At 43.3% G+C, this 15,904-nt stretch overlaps 1 long non-coding RNA gene across 1 annotated transcript in view; it reads right to left on the reverse strand.

The window, feature by feature from the left end:
- The window catches only part of LOC140689153 (uncharacterized), a 44,290-nt gene that overhangs the window by 12,681 nt on the left and 15,705 nt on the right, over positions 1-15,904 (reverse strand). The window lies entirely within an intron of this gene.

Here is a 15,904-nt window from a genome sequence, read left to right on the forward strand (position 1 = left end):
GAGAAGCATCATTTCCAAATCTTTCAAACAGCCAGAGATGACCCTCAGGACTGTCTTCTCATTATCCACATAAGAAGGAAATTCTCCCTCCTACGTATTGAGCAAATACTTACTGAGTTCCCAAGTGCAGAGCATCATTTCAATCAGCAGTATTTTTCTAATGAGACTATAAGAGTCTGAAGTTCAGAATATCATCTTTGTTGACAATATTCAAATAATTCCTAAATGGAAAAACAATGTTGCTGACAATTCCACTGCTCATGATATCTGAGCTTAACTGAAGGACTCAACTGGAGAGCTGAAATAGATGGTTACTGTGCTAGTTATTTTAGAGAGTCGGGGGAATAGATCTTGCCAAGTTTATATCTTGTCACATGATTTGACGTCCCAGACCTAAATACAAATCAAGACACACCAAATTCAAATGCTGTTTGATCTTGACCAAGAATATGAAGGCGAGAGAGAGTCAGAAAGCAAAGCCTTAGCAGGGTTTCAGCAGGGACCATGAGCTATCTTGGACACCCTACACAAAACGCAATCCCAATGAGTGAATCATGATTTAATAAACCCTGGGAGCGAGGACATCCCCTGCCACAATGTCCAATCAGTTGCAACTTCATGCAGAACGTGTCTGGCTACAAGGGTTCTGGCTTTTGCCAAACCTCACAGAATGTGCTGGAGCCGTTTTACAGACCTTTGCTTTCCTAGAGGTCTTCCCACCCCAAGCTCTGTCCTCTTTAATGTTGTGTTTCTCTAGGGATGATAGGTCTTGGGCCTTGGGTTCGATTCAATGAATGCCAGGACGTGGATACATTTTAAACAAGTTAGAATCCATGTGTTGTTTTCAATTAAAGGCTTTGTAAGGCAAAGGATACCAGTTAACCCACCAAAAATTTGGGTCCGGGGCAGCTTCCTCAGCCTTCCTGACAGGCCGAGCGTGTTGTGGTGAGCCTGGCTCCTGTCAAAAGCAATGAGACAGACGGCAATGGGCACCGGGAAAATTAGGCTTGGCAGCAGCCTAAGCCACTGGGGATTCAAATGCATGGTGTGTGTGAAGTGTGGTTTGACCATACGGACTGGGAAGTGATGAGAATTCTGGATAGCATTTGGGTACTTGTGAGAAATGATCAATCTCAAGGCAAAGAGGAAAAACGGGGGAAGTAGCAATGGTCAGACAGAGGGTAGGAAGGAGGAACAACTACACAAGTCCTCTGTAGAAGTTGACAGTATTTCTGAAAAATTCACTTGATATTGGTTTGCTCACCAAATTTATTCACCCAGTGATCGTTCACTGAGCCTGAACTTTGTGTGTTTGGAAGCACTGTGGAGGCTATAAAAGACTTTGGTGCAAACAAGAGATTGTGTAGAGAAAGTGCAACTAAAACCGCAATACTACTGAAGGACATACACTTCCTGAAAATATTTATTTTCAAAGTCCTTACTGGGCAAGGAGCACGGGAAGTCCTTGACTTCGGTTGGGCTCCTTACACAGGGAGTGACCATGGATGTTATTATCAAGGCTGACGTTCAGTGCCTGGCACATTGTAGATATTCAGTAGACACGCGATGAACGAACGAATGAGTGCGCACATGCATGCTTCCAATGGGCCAAAGTGCACTCCTGTGAGACAGGTACCACTATTACCTCTATTTTATAAATAAATAAACTGGGGTCTAGACGGCTTACATAACTTGCAGAGTCACATAGCTAATGAGCAGGAAAAAGCCAGAATTCAAACCCAATCTGTCCAGTTCCAAAAACAGAATCTCCAACCTCTGCCTGAGAATGAACTGCTCCTATGTGCGGTAGGGACAGAGGAAGCTATCAGGGGAGGAGATCAGAGAGAAAGCACTCTGATAGGACGGAGGAGAAGCAAGAGGATGCCACGTGGGAGAACGCGAAGCCTTCCCTATCGGAGCGAAACAGATGAGGGGACTCCGGCCAGAGCGCGAGGCAGGACCTGCTCCGGAAGCAACAGGTGCTCCTTGAGGCAAACAAAGGGTGATGCACAGGCCTTAGCAAGTCAGGTCAGAGAGTCTCGGCTGCCATGATGTCTGCTGTCTGCCTCTCAAGAGAGCAGAGATAACCATACGAAGGCTAATGAGGCTTTTGGGTAAACGTGTTGCCTTTCAGGGAAAGGTAGCTACAATATGGAAGCATGAGAACTGGCCAAGAACATTCTAGCAAGACCTGCAGGTGGTGAGGAGGATCAAGCAGGCAGAGACCAGACGAGCGATCTTGCAGGCCATACTGAGGAGCTTGCACTTCAACTTGCGAATGACAGGGAATCACAGAAAGGTCACGGTCAGTGCTGCAGACGATGGTCTACTGGACAGGGGCCAGAGGAGAGGGAGGGTGGCCACTGAGGCGCTCTTGCAATCATCTACGCTACACAGGACGAATGAATGAACGGACAGATGAATGATCGTGGAGATGAGCAGTTCTGATAACTTCTGCTGGAGCTTCTACTCACAGGAGAAGGGGAAATGGCTTTCATATCCTTTTCAACTGCTGTCCCCTCCCCCGCCACCAGCATTCATGAATGGTTTCTCTCTTGCACGCATGTGTATCTCTTCCTCAAATGCTGGGATCTTGGAGCTGCAGTCTGGGTGACTTGTTTTGGTTATATTTAAACAATTCTTTCTGGGAGGCAAATGCTCAAACCAATTAAATCAGAATTCCCAGGGGTCCCAGGCAGAGACTAGAAAGACACAGTCAAGGTGCAGTTTGGACCAAAATAGTCATCAATTAGAGAAATTCTGAGACTGCTCTGTCCATACAACAGTGAAAATGAGGATGCTGAGATCAGGCAAAGCCTGGTAAGTGGGGATAAATGATGAACCTCTTAAGAGGGTAACACTGCTCTCAGATATATCACAGTAATTCAGAAGCCAATGCTAGTCTGTTTTGATTCACTGATTACTAGTATTAACACACCAATTATGCACGTGCCAGGAGTGGACAGTAGATACAAAGAGGAACAAGACATAATTTATGCCCTCAAGAAGCTCCCAGCTTAGTGGAACGAGGTGGGAAACCAATTATATGCACTGCATTGTAATAACTGCTGAGATATGTGAAAAAGAGGGGAAGGTTTCACTCCACTTGTGAGTAGGAAAGGCCTTGACATAGGGGGAAAAAAAACAGTCAAGCAGGATGTAGAAGAGAGATGAGGAGGAAACAGCTCACGCAAAGGCACAGAGGTATGAGAGTGAGGTGAGGCTTGGAAAACTTGAAAAAGAACTTGCCCAAATCTGAACACTTTCCGCTGAGAGCTTTGTTCAAGATCTTTCTCTCTCCCCTTTGCACTCGGGGCAAAGGTCTCAGAAGGAAGCTTTCTACTCTTGACATCAGAAAGGCCAGGGGACAAACACTGTCTTGAGGCAGAAAAGAGCTACAAGTTGGGTCATAATTAATCAGCACATCAGAAAACCCGTGATCCAGGCACTGTTAAGAATGAAAGCAGTTAGATGTGGTCCATCTGTAGGGAACTTCCTAAGATACATGTCTGAGATGAACCCGGTCAGCTGCACAGTAAACGCCAGGGAAGCTGAACTCCTTTCCCAGACAGCCACTTGCTTGGCTGCATGGCCATAAGAAGACAAGAAACTCCCTGAGCCTGTTTCCTAATTTATAAATGGGGATGAGATGTGGGTGATAACTCCCGCTCACAGGGTTCCCACAAGAATTAACTGTGACAAATGCATAGAGCCTGAAACCCAGCAGACAATGAACAAATGCAGGCCCTCTTCATCCCCCGATCCCCTTGAGTCCTGGACTGAGTTCAAGGTCTTGCACACAGTCGATGTTTATATATTCTTGGTTTAAACACCTCCCATCCTCCACATAGCCATTGGATCTACTAAAGGATGGCAGAGAAAGACAACAACAGCGTTTACTACACGACAAGTATTTTGCCTATGTTTGCTCATTTAATTTTCACAACAACACAATGAGGGATCTGGAGGTTCTGCATCCCCATTTTACAGCTGAGAAATTCTGAGGCTGAGAGCTGAAGTGATGTCCGAGGTCATACGACTAATTAAATGGCAGAGTCAGCAGTGAACTCCGGCTCTAAACCACTGCTTATGTCCGCTCAGATCCTCCAGAGAAGACCGTTCCAGAAATGAGACTGAGGTAACCTCAGGTGACTTTGCCCAGCAAATCAGACCTGGATGAAGGATGACAGTGTTCACACGCTCCAGAGTGAACCTGTCTCCTGCTCAGTTATAGCCGCCAGTATTTCCTGTGCATCCAGTGATACAACCATGTGACTTGCTCTGTTCAGGGCGGTATTTCTGGAACCTTGTTAATCATGATAAATGGCAAGAATCATTCTCACGAGACATTAGGAGAATTTATGAGAAAGTGCCTGGGACAAGAACTGGTAGGCTTTCTTAATTCTTAATTGGAAAAAAAATTGTGAAAAACTGAGTGAGACATTTTTTAGCGACAATTACAAGTGAGACAATATCCCCTGCCTCTCACCAGCAGTCATTTTGGGGCCACTTTGGAGAGGTTTTGTGCCTTTTTTAAACTTCCAGATTTCATACTTTCTGTTCAGCTTTTGCAGCTTCCCAAGAGCATGGTTTAAAAAAAAATAGAGAAAAAATAGAACCTCAGCCCTTTTGTATCACTTTCAAGAAGGTACCTCCTGCAGAAGGAAATCTGGGCCATAAAAAGCCCTCGCAGGCTTGCTTCAGCCCTTCCCTTCAAGATCATTCTTTGCTCTTTTTTTTTTTTTTTTTGCCTTTTATTTTTTCTGGTGAGTAACTTCGGATGATCAGTGTTGCGTATCTTTGGGAAAAATTCATGCCAGACTAGTCAAGTCGTAACGGCCACTATCATCAGCTTGAAATGGTTTCCAAGTTACTCCCCAGCAGAGAAACCACACACACACCAGCTCACAGGTCTCCTCTAATTTTGACATTGGAAATATCTATTTGAAAGTTTTTTAGGTTAAAAAAGAACACAAAGGATCACAAAACAGCACCGTATCACGGCCCATCTAAAATAGAATTCAGACCACGCAGCAGGCGGTATTCACTGGCCCCCTCCTTTCTAGCTCTCAGCACACAGAAATAAACTCCTGTCTCTGTGTGGCACACTCTTCACAGTGGCCTATCTGCTGGAAACATCTGGCAGCTTTGGTCACTCAGTGTGAACCTTCCAGGCAGGAGGACTATAGTGTACCATCTAACTGAAAAAAAAAAAAAAAAGAAGAAGAAAACATGCCTGCTCCCCGCTTTGCCGCTGGCTAGCAGGGAAACTTTGCCTCCATTTCAAAACATTTCTAACATGATTACACATCACCCTGTCTTCTTGAGCAAAGGATTCAAAACATTGTATTTTCTGGAAAATGCAAAGTCATCGTTCCACTCAATTCAACACGCATTTTTTAGGGGTGACTGAGTACCAAGTGTGAGGGGTGCAGAAGCGAAACACATCATCATTACTGTATACTTTTTTGGTACTTTCTAAGATGATGCTTCCGAATCAACGTGCTGGGGAACACAGGACAGTTGTGCCAAGATGTTAGTTCCTTTAGTCCCCAGGGAAGGTGGACAGGGTTGAGCTGGCCAGGTCCCAAGGATGGTCAGCTCTGCTTTGAGCAGCCTCCTCGATGTACCCAGTGTGCTGAACAAGTACCATCTTTTCTGTGAGTGCTGGACTGTGGAAGAGGTTAGAAAGAACTTGCCTAAGATCATTGACATGACTGGAGTTATTTGCCCAGCCCTGAATAACCTAACACTTATGCTTTTGAAATTATATGTATATTTTTTAATAGTTTTCTCTTTTTGTTCCCTTCCAGTTAATTGCCACATCTTGCTGTCTTGACTGTTCCTTCCTTCTTGGTGGCTACTTCTAGTTTTCTTTTAGCCAAAGAGAAAGCAACTCATTAAGCAAAAATCACATTACACTCAACAAACCTTTCACAACCTAAAATTATGAATAAAATAAGGGCCATTAGGCCCCATCTGACTGGTACGTAGACCCCCAGATCCTGGGGCTTACATCTGAGACTACTGCAAAGTGCTTTATGGGTTTCAAAACAAAGCGCAGTGAGGCTGTCCCGGTCTGAGCTGAGGAGCAGGTGGCACCTGTGCAGCAGACTGCAGGGGCAGACGGCCCACGGACGCTGCAGCAGAACTCAAGGCACATTCCAGCTCCGGCCATTACTAGTTGAAGACTTGATATGTCAAGTCACTTAATCTCTCTCAACCTCAGGTTCCTGCCTTAGAAAAATGTGGAAAATAGCATCTACCTTCAGGGTTATTGTAAAAATTAGAGATAATATATAGAACACAGGACTGACTCCAAATTGGCATTGGATAGCTGGTAGCTTTTTTTTTTTAAGTCTTATATGCTATATTTGGAAATCTACCTATTGCTGGTAAGAACATTTTCCAAGTACAAAGATTTAAACGCCAGTGACTGAAATGCTTGATGAGTTTGCAGGATCTTATGAAGTGTATTTCCACTAACCAACAATTCCTTGTTTCTGAAGTGCTTCTAAACCTGCATTGCTTCATATGATCCAGCAATTCCACTTCTCAGGGATATATCCAGAAAAAACAAAAACACCAATTCAAAAAGATACACCCCAATGTTCACAGTAGCATGATTTACAGTAGCCAAGATGTGGAAGCAATCCAAGTGTCCGTCAACAGATAAATGGATAAAGAAGGTGTAGTACACACACACACACACACACACACACACACACACACAGGAGTATTGCTCAGCCATAGAAAATGGAATTCTGCCATCTGCAGCAATGTGGATGGACCTAGAGAGTATTATACTTAGTAAAATAAGTCAGAGAAAAACAAAGTACCATGCATATGGAATCTATAAAATAAAAAAATATACATAGCAAAACAGAAACAGATTCTCAGATACAGGAAATAAACTAGTGATAACCAGTGGGGAGACAGAAAGGAGGAGGGGCAAGATAGGGGTCGGGGATTAGGAGGTACAAACCACTATGTCTAAAATAGATAAGCCACAAGGATACATTGCACAGCACAGGGATTACATCTATTATTTTGTCATAACTTTCAATGGAGTATAATCTGTAAAAATACTGAATCACTATGTCGTACACCTGAAATTAATGTAACACTGTAAATCAACTACACATCCATTTTTTAAAACTGCATTACCTTGCTTACTGCCTCTGTACAGTGAATATATTTACGTGTTGTTTTGTTACGCAAGCATTAAAACTGTTGTTTTGAACACCAGTGCCCTCTGTGATGCTGTGGGCACAGTGTGTCTTCAAAGCCTGCTACGGGAGTAGAGAAACGATTGAACACGGTTTCTGACATAGGTAGGGGGCCTTGTGCTAAGTCCACTGCAGCCAGCCTCCTCTTTGACGCCATCCATGAGATAAGCCTGTTTGCTCGAGAACAGTCTCTGGCTCTTGAAAGTGGAATTGCACGGCAGCATAGCACGAACAAAAACACGTTACCAATTCCGGCCGTGACAGGAGACAACACTGTCTCACCTCCTGGAACTCTGCACTCTGATTTTTCATCTATAAATGAGGATAACACTCACCGTAAAGTTGCTGTAAGAGTGCAGAGAGGAACTGTCCACAGCATGCCTAGCCATGCACCTGGCATGTCATGGATTTTCAACTGGTTATCATCTTCCTGACTCACCCTTTCGATTTGTGATGATTTTAGGCCAATGACTTAACCTCTCTGAACCTTGGTTTCCCCACCAATACAGTAGGGATGACAACACCTGCCCTGAAGGGTTTGGGGAGAAGCTGACAAGATAGTGTTTGGGAGCTGTCTGCCTGGGGTCTGCAGCACAGTATGTCCTTCAACATGGCTCCTTTCCCATCACCTTACAGAATTATTTTTATAAATTCTGGTTCATTGGAAATTCTAATCACTGAGGAGTGTGTGTACGTCTGTGTGTGGGAATTTCATTTGCCAAAAAGCCAGTGTGTATTTAAAAACCAAAAGAAAAGCTCATTGTAATCTAAATGCCCCCGGAACTTCTCCCATGTGAGAAGCTTCGGGGCCCCCACAGCCACGCTCATTTTGAGCGGCTGGCGGTCTGGGCGGGAGCGGAGAATGTGCAGGATGCGAAGCCACCAGCGTCACCCGCTGGGAAAGAGGCTGCGCGAGCCTGAGTCATGTGGCACGCGCAAATTCGGACCGGCAGAAATAGGCGCACCAGACACGGCCCGAGGCTTGCTCTACAATGGAGTTCATTATCGCTCATGTGAAGGAAGTGGGAAGAGCGCCGTCACCTCTTCCTGCGGTTTACTGAGTTTTCATTGACAAAAAACTAAGAACACTTTTGTTTGCACATGCACTGCCCTTTCCAGCCAGCCAAGGCCCAGCCCTGTGAAGTCGCACTTCGTGTTTCAGTGGAGCAGATCTCCCCCAGTGAGAGGAAAGGTTACTTCCTCCATCACACCCCCCTGACCACTACCTCCGCCTGCTCCCGTCATGTGCTGGGAGAGAACACAGAGCCAAAACGGAGCCGCTGCAGAAAAACCACTTCTCACTCTCACCCAGTTTCTGAATCCAAAGTGCTAGAGTCTGTCCGGTGCTGTTAGCAGGCTCTGCGGTCAAGCCCCTGGCTCTGGTTCTGAGTCACGGGCAGAGCCGGTGGGAAGTTTCCTTACACACAAGTCATAAAGCAGCGAACGGGAGGCAGCCATGGTGGCTACATGGCTTTATCTCGAAGCCTATTCTGTTAACACTCTTTCTTCAGACAAGAGAAACAATACAACTACAGCTTTTCTTAATTACAGTTCTATTCTGAGCACCCTCTCTGACCACCTCAGTTGACCACGAACCCCCATTTTAAACAAACTCCTCCAAAAGAGAAAATAAGGTCCACAGAGGTCAGTGACCTGCATGAAATCACCCCATTTGTAATGCCCATCGGAATGGTGACTAAGAGGGGAAAAATTCTTATCTAGAAGCATAGGTTTAAAAACACTGTTGAACTGAAATGCGCAGGGGCTACCGAGCGCAGAGACTGGGTGTAAGTAGGCATCCAAAATTATTCTTCCCCCCTATAGAAAAGGAAAACCTTCTGGTTAATGGATGGTTCTGCCACACTGCAGGCCCTCTCATCAGGAGGGAACTTTGCCCCTACGGAAGATGATGACAACCACAACCACCACAATACTAATACTTGCCACTCTTTATTGAAAAGATATCATTCTCAAAGCCTTAAATACAATGCAATCCCAACTGACCAAAAAGGAATGGAAATAATCACAAAAAGGAACATCTCTCCACTCACGATGACGACCAGAAACACAGTGAATGAGCTCCCCTAGGCTGGGGCCAAATCTTAAGTGTTAAGCACAGAGCGACTGCATAATTAATCATCTAAACCAAGACAGATTTCAGAATGAACGGTCGCACTGTGAATAATTCCTCTGGGAGACCACGCGTGTACCAAGACTGGCCTACACGAACCAGGACATATGGTCACCCTAGTTTGGCAACTCAAGTCCTAAGTCCCAAGAAACCAATTAATTATTTTTCAAGTAATGAGCATGGGTGAAGAAAAAAGCACGTATCTTTGGTGGGATTCATTTTAATTCAAAGCCTTGAACATCTTGAAGCGAGGCTATGATCTGTATCTTCAAGGGACTAATGTCCCCTTGTTCACTTCCAGCCAATTAATCTTTAATGTCTGGGGATGTTGGAACACACTATTTTCCATTCTTGAAACGTTCTCCCAATCTCTTGAAAAACTTTTCATCTGGTTAATTTCTACTGTCAGCCAAGCATCAGCTTAAACTACACTGTTTTCCAGTGAACGGCTTACGCAGCTACCTCTGCATAACCCCCATCTAAAACAGAGTCTGCAGACATACCCGTTACTTTCTCTTTTACAGCACTTGCAAAATAATTCGTTAATATTTTTGAATTGGTCTTTTATGTTTATTTTTCTGTAGAATACATTTCACAAAAGAAGTAAAGTGGGGACTTGAATCTCTCCTGTTCATTACTGTATCCCCAGGCATATGGTGCAATGTCTGTTATACAAAATTGTTAATTGAATGAATTAATTTGTTGATAAGGAAAAGAAGTTGAATTTAATAAACATCTACTATGTGTCATTTAAACCTCACAGCAACTCTGGGAAATACATGTAACTTCCAAATTGCAAATAAGAAAACAAACTCTTCAAATTACTTAGCTGGTGCAAGGTGACAGGACGAGTGCACCTCATCTTAGAGCAACGCTCTGTGCTACGCCAAACCACAGCCCAAAGACACAGCGCCAGATCAGCCTGGCTCTCCATCAGCCCAGTGGACGTTACTGCAGTGGGGAAGAGTCGCCCTGACTTTGGATCTTCCATGAGCCTTAGTTTTCTCATCCGCAAGGTGAGGATTACACCAGTTTTCTCTGGAGGCACAATTGGAAGATTTGAGCAAATATAGGTCAAGTGACCAAGCATAAGACCCATCTCATGACACATGTTAAATAAAAGGTGGGCCTTTTCATTGTTGTTGACTCTGCCACCAATACCCCATGTTAAGCCTGGCATGCATAAATAAATTTACGGTGGGGAATACATCTTTCCAGGGACCAGGCTACCTGAGTCAGCTCTCCAGATGCTCACTTTTACCTGTGTGAAAATCCTTGGGATATCGCAATGGTAACAAGAAAGTAGCTTAACGCAGAGCTAGTCATGACGATGACTGGTATTTGTCATTCTGTTTAATCCCAACTGAAGGATTCGTTCCGCCCCCGCCACAATAAAACCCATCTCCCCAGGGCCTGGGGGATGTTCTTACCCACTCTACTCTGGGTTCCTCTCTCCTAGATAAGACATATAAATAAACCTTGCTAATTTCTGAAGACTTCATTCCTTTTCCTTGTTGCACCTGCAGACTCTGCTCTTCAGTTATTGCACTGAGCATGGAACACGTGTTTTCTCTTCGTAAACTTACATCCATTCTACATGGCAGATACTATTACCATCATCATTTTACAACTGGGGAAATCCAGGTTCAGAGCAGTTAACTAACTTGCCCAAGATCACACAGCTATTATACGGCAAAGCTCAGGTCTGCCTGACTCCAAATCCCAGGCCCTCAATCTCTGTTAGAATAGTTAAGTCACAGCTTTCCATAATTAAGGTCCAGTCTTGACCGTAATGTCTCACCATTATCAATCACACTTCAATAATTCACAAGTTCCCTCAATGCTAAAGTCCTCTCTTGACGTGGAAAGTCGTGCCTCTACAGACAAAGAAAGCTCATCCAGAGACATTTCCCCTGGGACTATTTCCCACATTGTATTCACAGCAGAAAGCTGGACCCCAGAGATTCCACTGTGAGAAGGTCAGTCCCTTTTCCCATTGGCTGTTCTCATCCATAATGAGATGAAGAAGTGTCCCTCCAAAAACGAGGCCTCCCTCTGACCTCACGTCCCAGTCTGAGGGGCACGTACTCCACTGACTCACACAGCAGGAACAGACCTTTACTTCATAGCAAGCCTAGAGCAGAAAACGCCCGTTTCCTGCCTCCATCATACAGGCTTCTGGGCACCTCCACTGAATTTCCTCTTGCTTTCTTTGTACAAGCTTTCTTTCCACTGATTAATTTCTTCCCAGGTGCGTTCCTTGTTGGGAGGCGGGGCGAGAAGATTACCACCGACCCCTGGGACTGCCGGGCCCGGAAGAGCCTTCCCAGCGGGGGTCTCTCGGAGGAAGGAAGAGCAGATGTGTGACCTGAAATGAACTAGGTTTAGGGCAAAAGCCTCAGGTGTCTGGGGCACCTGCTGCTTGCAGGCGGTACCTCTTAGCTGCTATTGCTCAAGGCGCAGATGCCACAGAGAAACATCATAAATCACTAAGTGTTAGTAGATAGGTCAGCTTAAAAGACATCCTATAAGTTATCTTGCCTGGCTCAAGGTGTCCAAGACACTGAGATAAAACAGAAACTAAAAACACTACATGAGCTATGGTGGTTATTTCTAAAAGCTAAATATCTTTTTATTTCCTCTTGTTACAGTTCTTGTTTTGCACAATGATTATGTGTTACGTTCATGATTCTATTTGTTTACAATTACTAATCAAAATAATTTTTTACTCATGATAAGACTTGATAAGCTAATTAAAATGCCACGTTTAATAATAATTTGAGGAAGAAAATGAGATTAGAACTCTCATAGAAGACAAACAAGTCCATTCTCTAATACAAACCAGAAGATGACAATTCACTGTGTAAAACCACACAGTTTTTCATGGCCCGTAGAGTAAGACTTTAATTCCTCATCACAGCCTAAACAGCCAAAAATAATCTGGCCCCTACTAGCCTGTTTAATTACATCTCCCGCCATTCACCTCCTTTCTCACTACAGTTGATTTCTTGAATATGACAGCTAGTCCTTGTCTCAGGACACTTGCATGAGCTATTCCCTCTGCCTGGAATACTCTGCCCTCCTTCGTCCACTCAAGTCAAAACAGAAACAGACTCACAGACATAAAAAGCAAACTAGTGGTTATCAGTAGGGAGAGGTAAGCAGGGAGGGGCAAGATAGGGGTTGGGGATTAAAAGGTACCAACTACTATGAATAAGATAACTTTAAATGGAGTATGATTTATAAACATATTGAATCACTGTGTCATAGTAGGTCATCCAAAACTAATATAATGTTATAAATAAACTACACTTCAGTTAAAAAGTAACAACAGATGACTGGATAAAGAAGATGTGGTATATTTATACAATGGAATACTATTCAGCCATAAAAACCGACAACATAACGCCATTTGCAACAACATGGATGCTCCTGGGGAATGTCATTCTAAGTGAAGTAAGCCAGAAAGAGAAAGAAAAATACCATATGAGATCGCTCATATGTGGAATCTAAAAAACAAAAACAAACAAACAAAAACAAAGCATAAATACAGGACAGAAATAGACTCACAGACAGAGAATACAGACTTGTGGTTACCAGGGGGGTGGAGGGTGGGAAGGGATAGACTGGGATTTCAAAATTGTAGAATAGATAAACAAGATTACACTGTATAGCACAGGGAAATATACACAAAATGTTATAACTCACAGAAAAAAAATGTGACAATGAGTGTGTATATGTCCATGAATGACTGAAAAATTGTGCTGAACACTGGAATTTGACACAACATTGTAAAATGATTGTAAATCAATTAAATAAAGTTTTAAAAAAAGTAACAAGTTTTAAAAATGCAAATTAAAATAAAAGATCATCACTTCTTTTTCAGACTGGCAAAGAATCATAAGAGATTCCATCAAGTTCTGCTGAGTATATAAAGAGAAAGTGTCATGGATTATCAATTCTCAGCTCAGTTCACCCGCTACTCCCTTCTAAAGCATGAACTACATTTCCTACAATCTCCTCCCTGTGTGGTTCAGCGTTACAGAGTTTGCCAAAGGGAAGGACTTGTGGGAGATTTGGAAGGCAGAAGTGAAGCAGAAGCCAGAGATCCTAGTGGCCAGAGGTGGTGACTTTTCAGACCTTTCCATGAGTTCCCCCTTTGCAGTTATGGTGACCAGTTGTAGTGCCTTCTCAAACATCTCTGTAAGCTCCAACTTCTCTGCCAGCTCCAGTGTTTTGGGTGGAAGTCCTTAGTGATAGTTTTTCCCATCTCTGGCTACAGCCTTCCAGATCTTCACCAATGCATGCATCCCACACTCACGTAAACCCTAATTTCTATGTTAAACTCTTTTCCCTAAAAACTTGTAATGAATGGTTCTATTTATTGACCACACCCAGATTCATACACTGCCAGGATAAATACATTTCTCTTTCATCCAACAGATATTCATTAAGTAGTTAATATGTCTTAGAGAGCAATGTGGTAACAGTCAAGAGTTCACAACCTTTAACCCAGTTATTCTACTTCTTAGAATTAATTTCATCTAAAGAAGCAATCATTAATCCAAAGATCTAGGTTTATGTAAAAGAATGTTCATGAAAGCAAAAGTGATACCATTTCCCTAATTAAGTGAAGACCAAAAAGTCCAACAATAAGTAAGTGGATTGAAACTTAAGGTTTATACGTAAGATACAACATTATGTAGCTTATATGAACTGTGGCACTTCATGATATGGTAAAAATTAAGTGGCAATGCAATATATCAAATAGCGTGTAAAATATTTCAGTTTGCTAAATTTAAAATAAAATGCATGCCATACTCTCTTACACATTATCTTTGCAACTTTGGGCAGATCAGTTAACTTTCGAACTTCTCTTTCCACATCTGTCAAGTGGAGATCATAATATCTGCCGTGGCTTTTCTAAAGAGGCAGGTGATATGAGTTTTTTATCTGAAGCACCACACCCACGAAAGGGGCCTTATCCGCTCCACTCTCATCTTACAGCAGGGATTGTACAGCACAGCAGTTAGGACAAAGTCCTCTCAAGCCAGTTGCCAAGGGTTCAAATCCTGTGCCATGTACTAACAGTGTTACATTAGGAAAGTCACTTGGCCTCTGTGCCTCAGTTTCTTCATCTGAAAAGTAGACTTAAGACTAGTATTAATTCATATTATAATCGTTATTATGAGAACCAAATTAGATATTAGATATTTAGGACAGAACTGAGTACATGATAAAAATTAAATAAGTAGCATATCTTCTTCCAAATTCAAGTAGTCATCCTCCAAAATTAAGAAACTTGCCCAGCATCACCTAGTTAATATTGATACCGATAGAAATAAAGACATAAATTGCAACATTAACATTTGCATTTTGCATCCTTTATCTCCTTAGATCTTCACAACACTATGAAATAAGCATTGTCATCCCTAATCCTACAACTGAGGCATCTGAAGCTCAATAAAGCTTTGACTTGCTCAAGCTGTAAAATGAAAGGGTGAGAACTTCATCCCAGATCAAGCTAATTCTATCCTCCCAAGACTCTTTCGCTTTGGGCCATAAATCATTTCAAGTTTTAATTTCAAGTTTCCAGTAACGTTGTGATTCATTGCATTATCCCTAACCTTCCACATCCTGGGATCCTTTTGCCCTAGACACTGTATTACCTAGTACTTCGTATGATGCCTGGCCGGTAGTGAGCCGTAATGCATCAATGTCAAGTGAATGAAGAAACACACACACGTCCAAATCAGTGGGGAAAAGAGAGAACAATTGTCTCCTACCTATTAAGGGTTTATTTAAACAGCAAGAATAAAAGCTGAGATAACTAACCATGAAAACAGTAACCTCTCAGCTCCCAGCAAACTGTTGTACCCTCCCTGACTTGTCTGCCATCAGTTTCAGTCAATGGGCCATCCTATGGCACATTAAGTGGAGAATCTGATCCAAAAGGAACACAATCAGTAGGTGCGTAGGCAATTGTTCTGATGAAATGCAGCCTGCTGGAATTAAAACCCCATGGGCTGTTTGCAGATCTCCTTGATTTTAATTAGACGAACCCCATTTTCATAGCAAAAACACAACCACGCGTCCCTCAGGCCCTGCAGAGTGATGAATGTGATGCCTCTGTGAGATAGTGTGGCAATTCTGCACCAAGCTGGGGAAATTACAGGATGGTCGATTAGAGCTGCCCAGTTTAATTCCTCCAAGTCTTGTTTGGTGGACTGAGGTAGGCAGTTCCCCTGTGTCAGCCTTCAGGGAGCAATCCATCTCACCAGCATCCCAGCTGAAAGGGGCCTACCGTCTGTGACCAGCTGGTCACGCATCCGGCTGTCAGCCTGGGCATCTGCACAGAGGATCTCAGATTGTCAGTCCGCCCAGGGACCCCTATGCTACAGATGCACAAACTTGAGGCTTAGAGAGGTTGAGCAATTTATTCAGACACACATTTGGTATGTGCCAAAACTGGGATACCAACCCAGAACGGTCTGGTTTCAAAGATGTTGGTGTCTGTGGAGCAGGTGAGAGGTAGTCCTGCCTG

This window comes from Vicugna pacos, chromosome 25 (assembly GCF_048564905.1).
Source record: "Vicugna pacos chromosome 25, VicPac4, whole genome shotgun sequence".
Taxonomy (NCBI): domain Eukaryota; kingdom Metazoa; phylum Chordata; class Mammalia; order Artiodactyla; family Camelidae; genus Vicugna; species Vicugna pacos.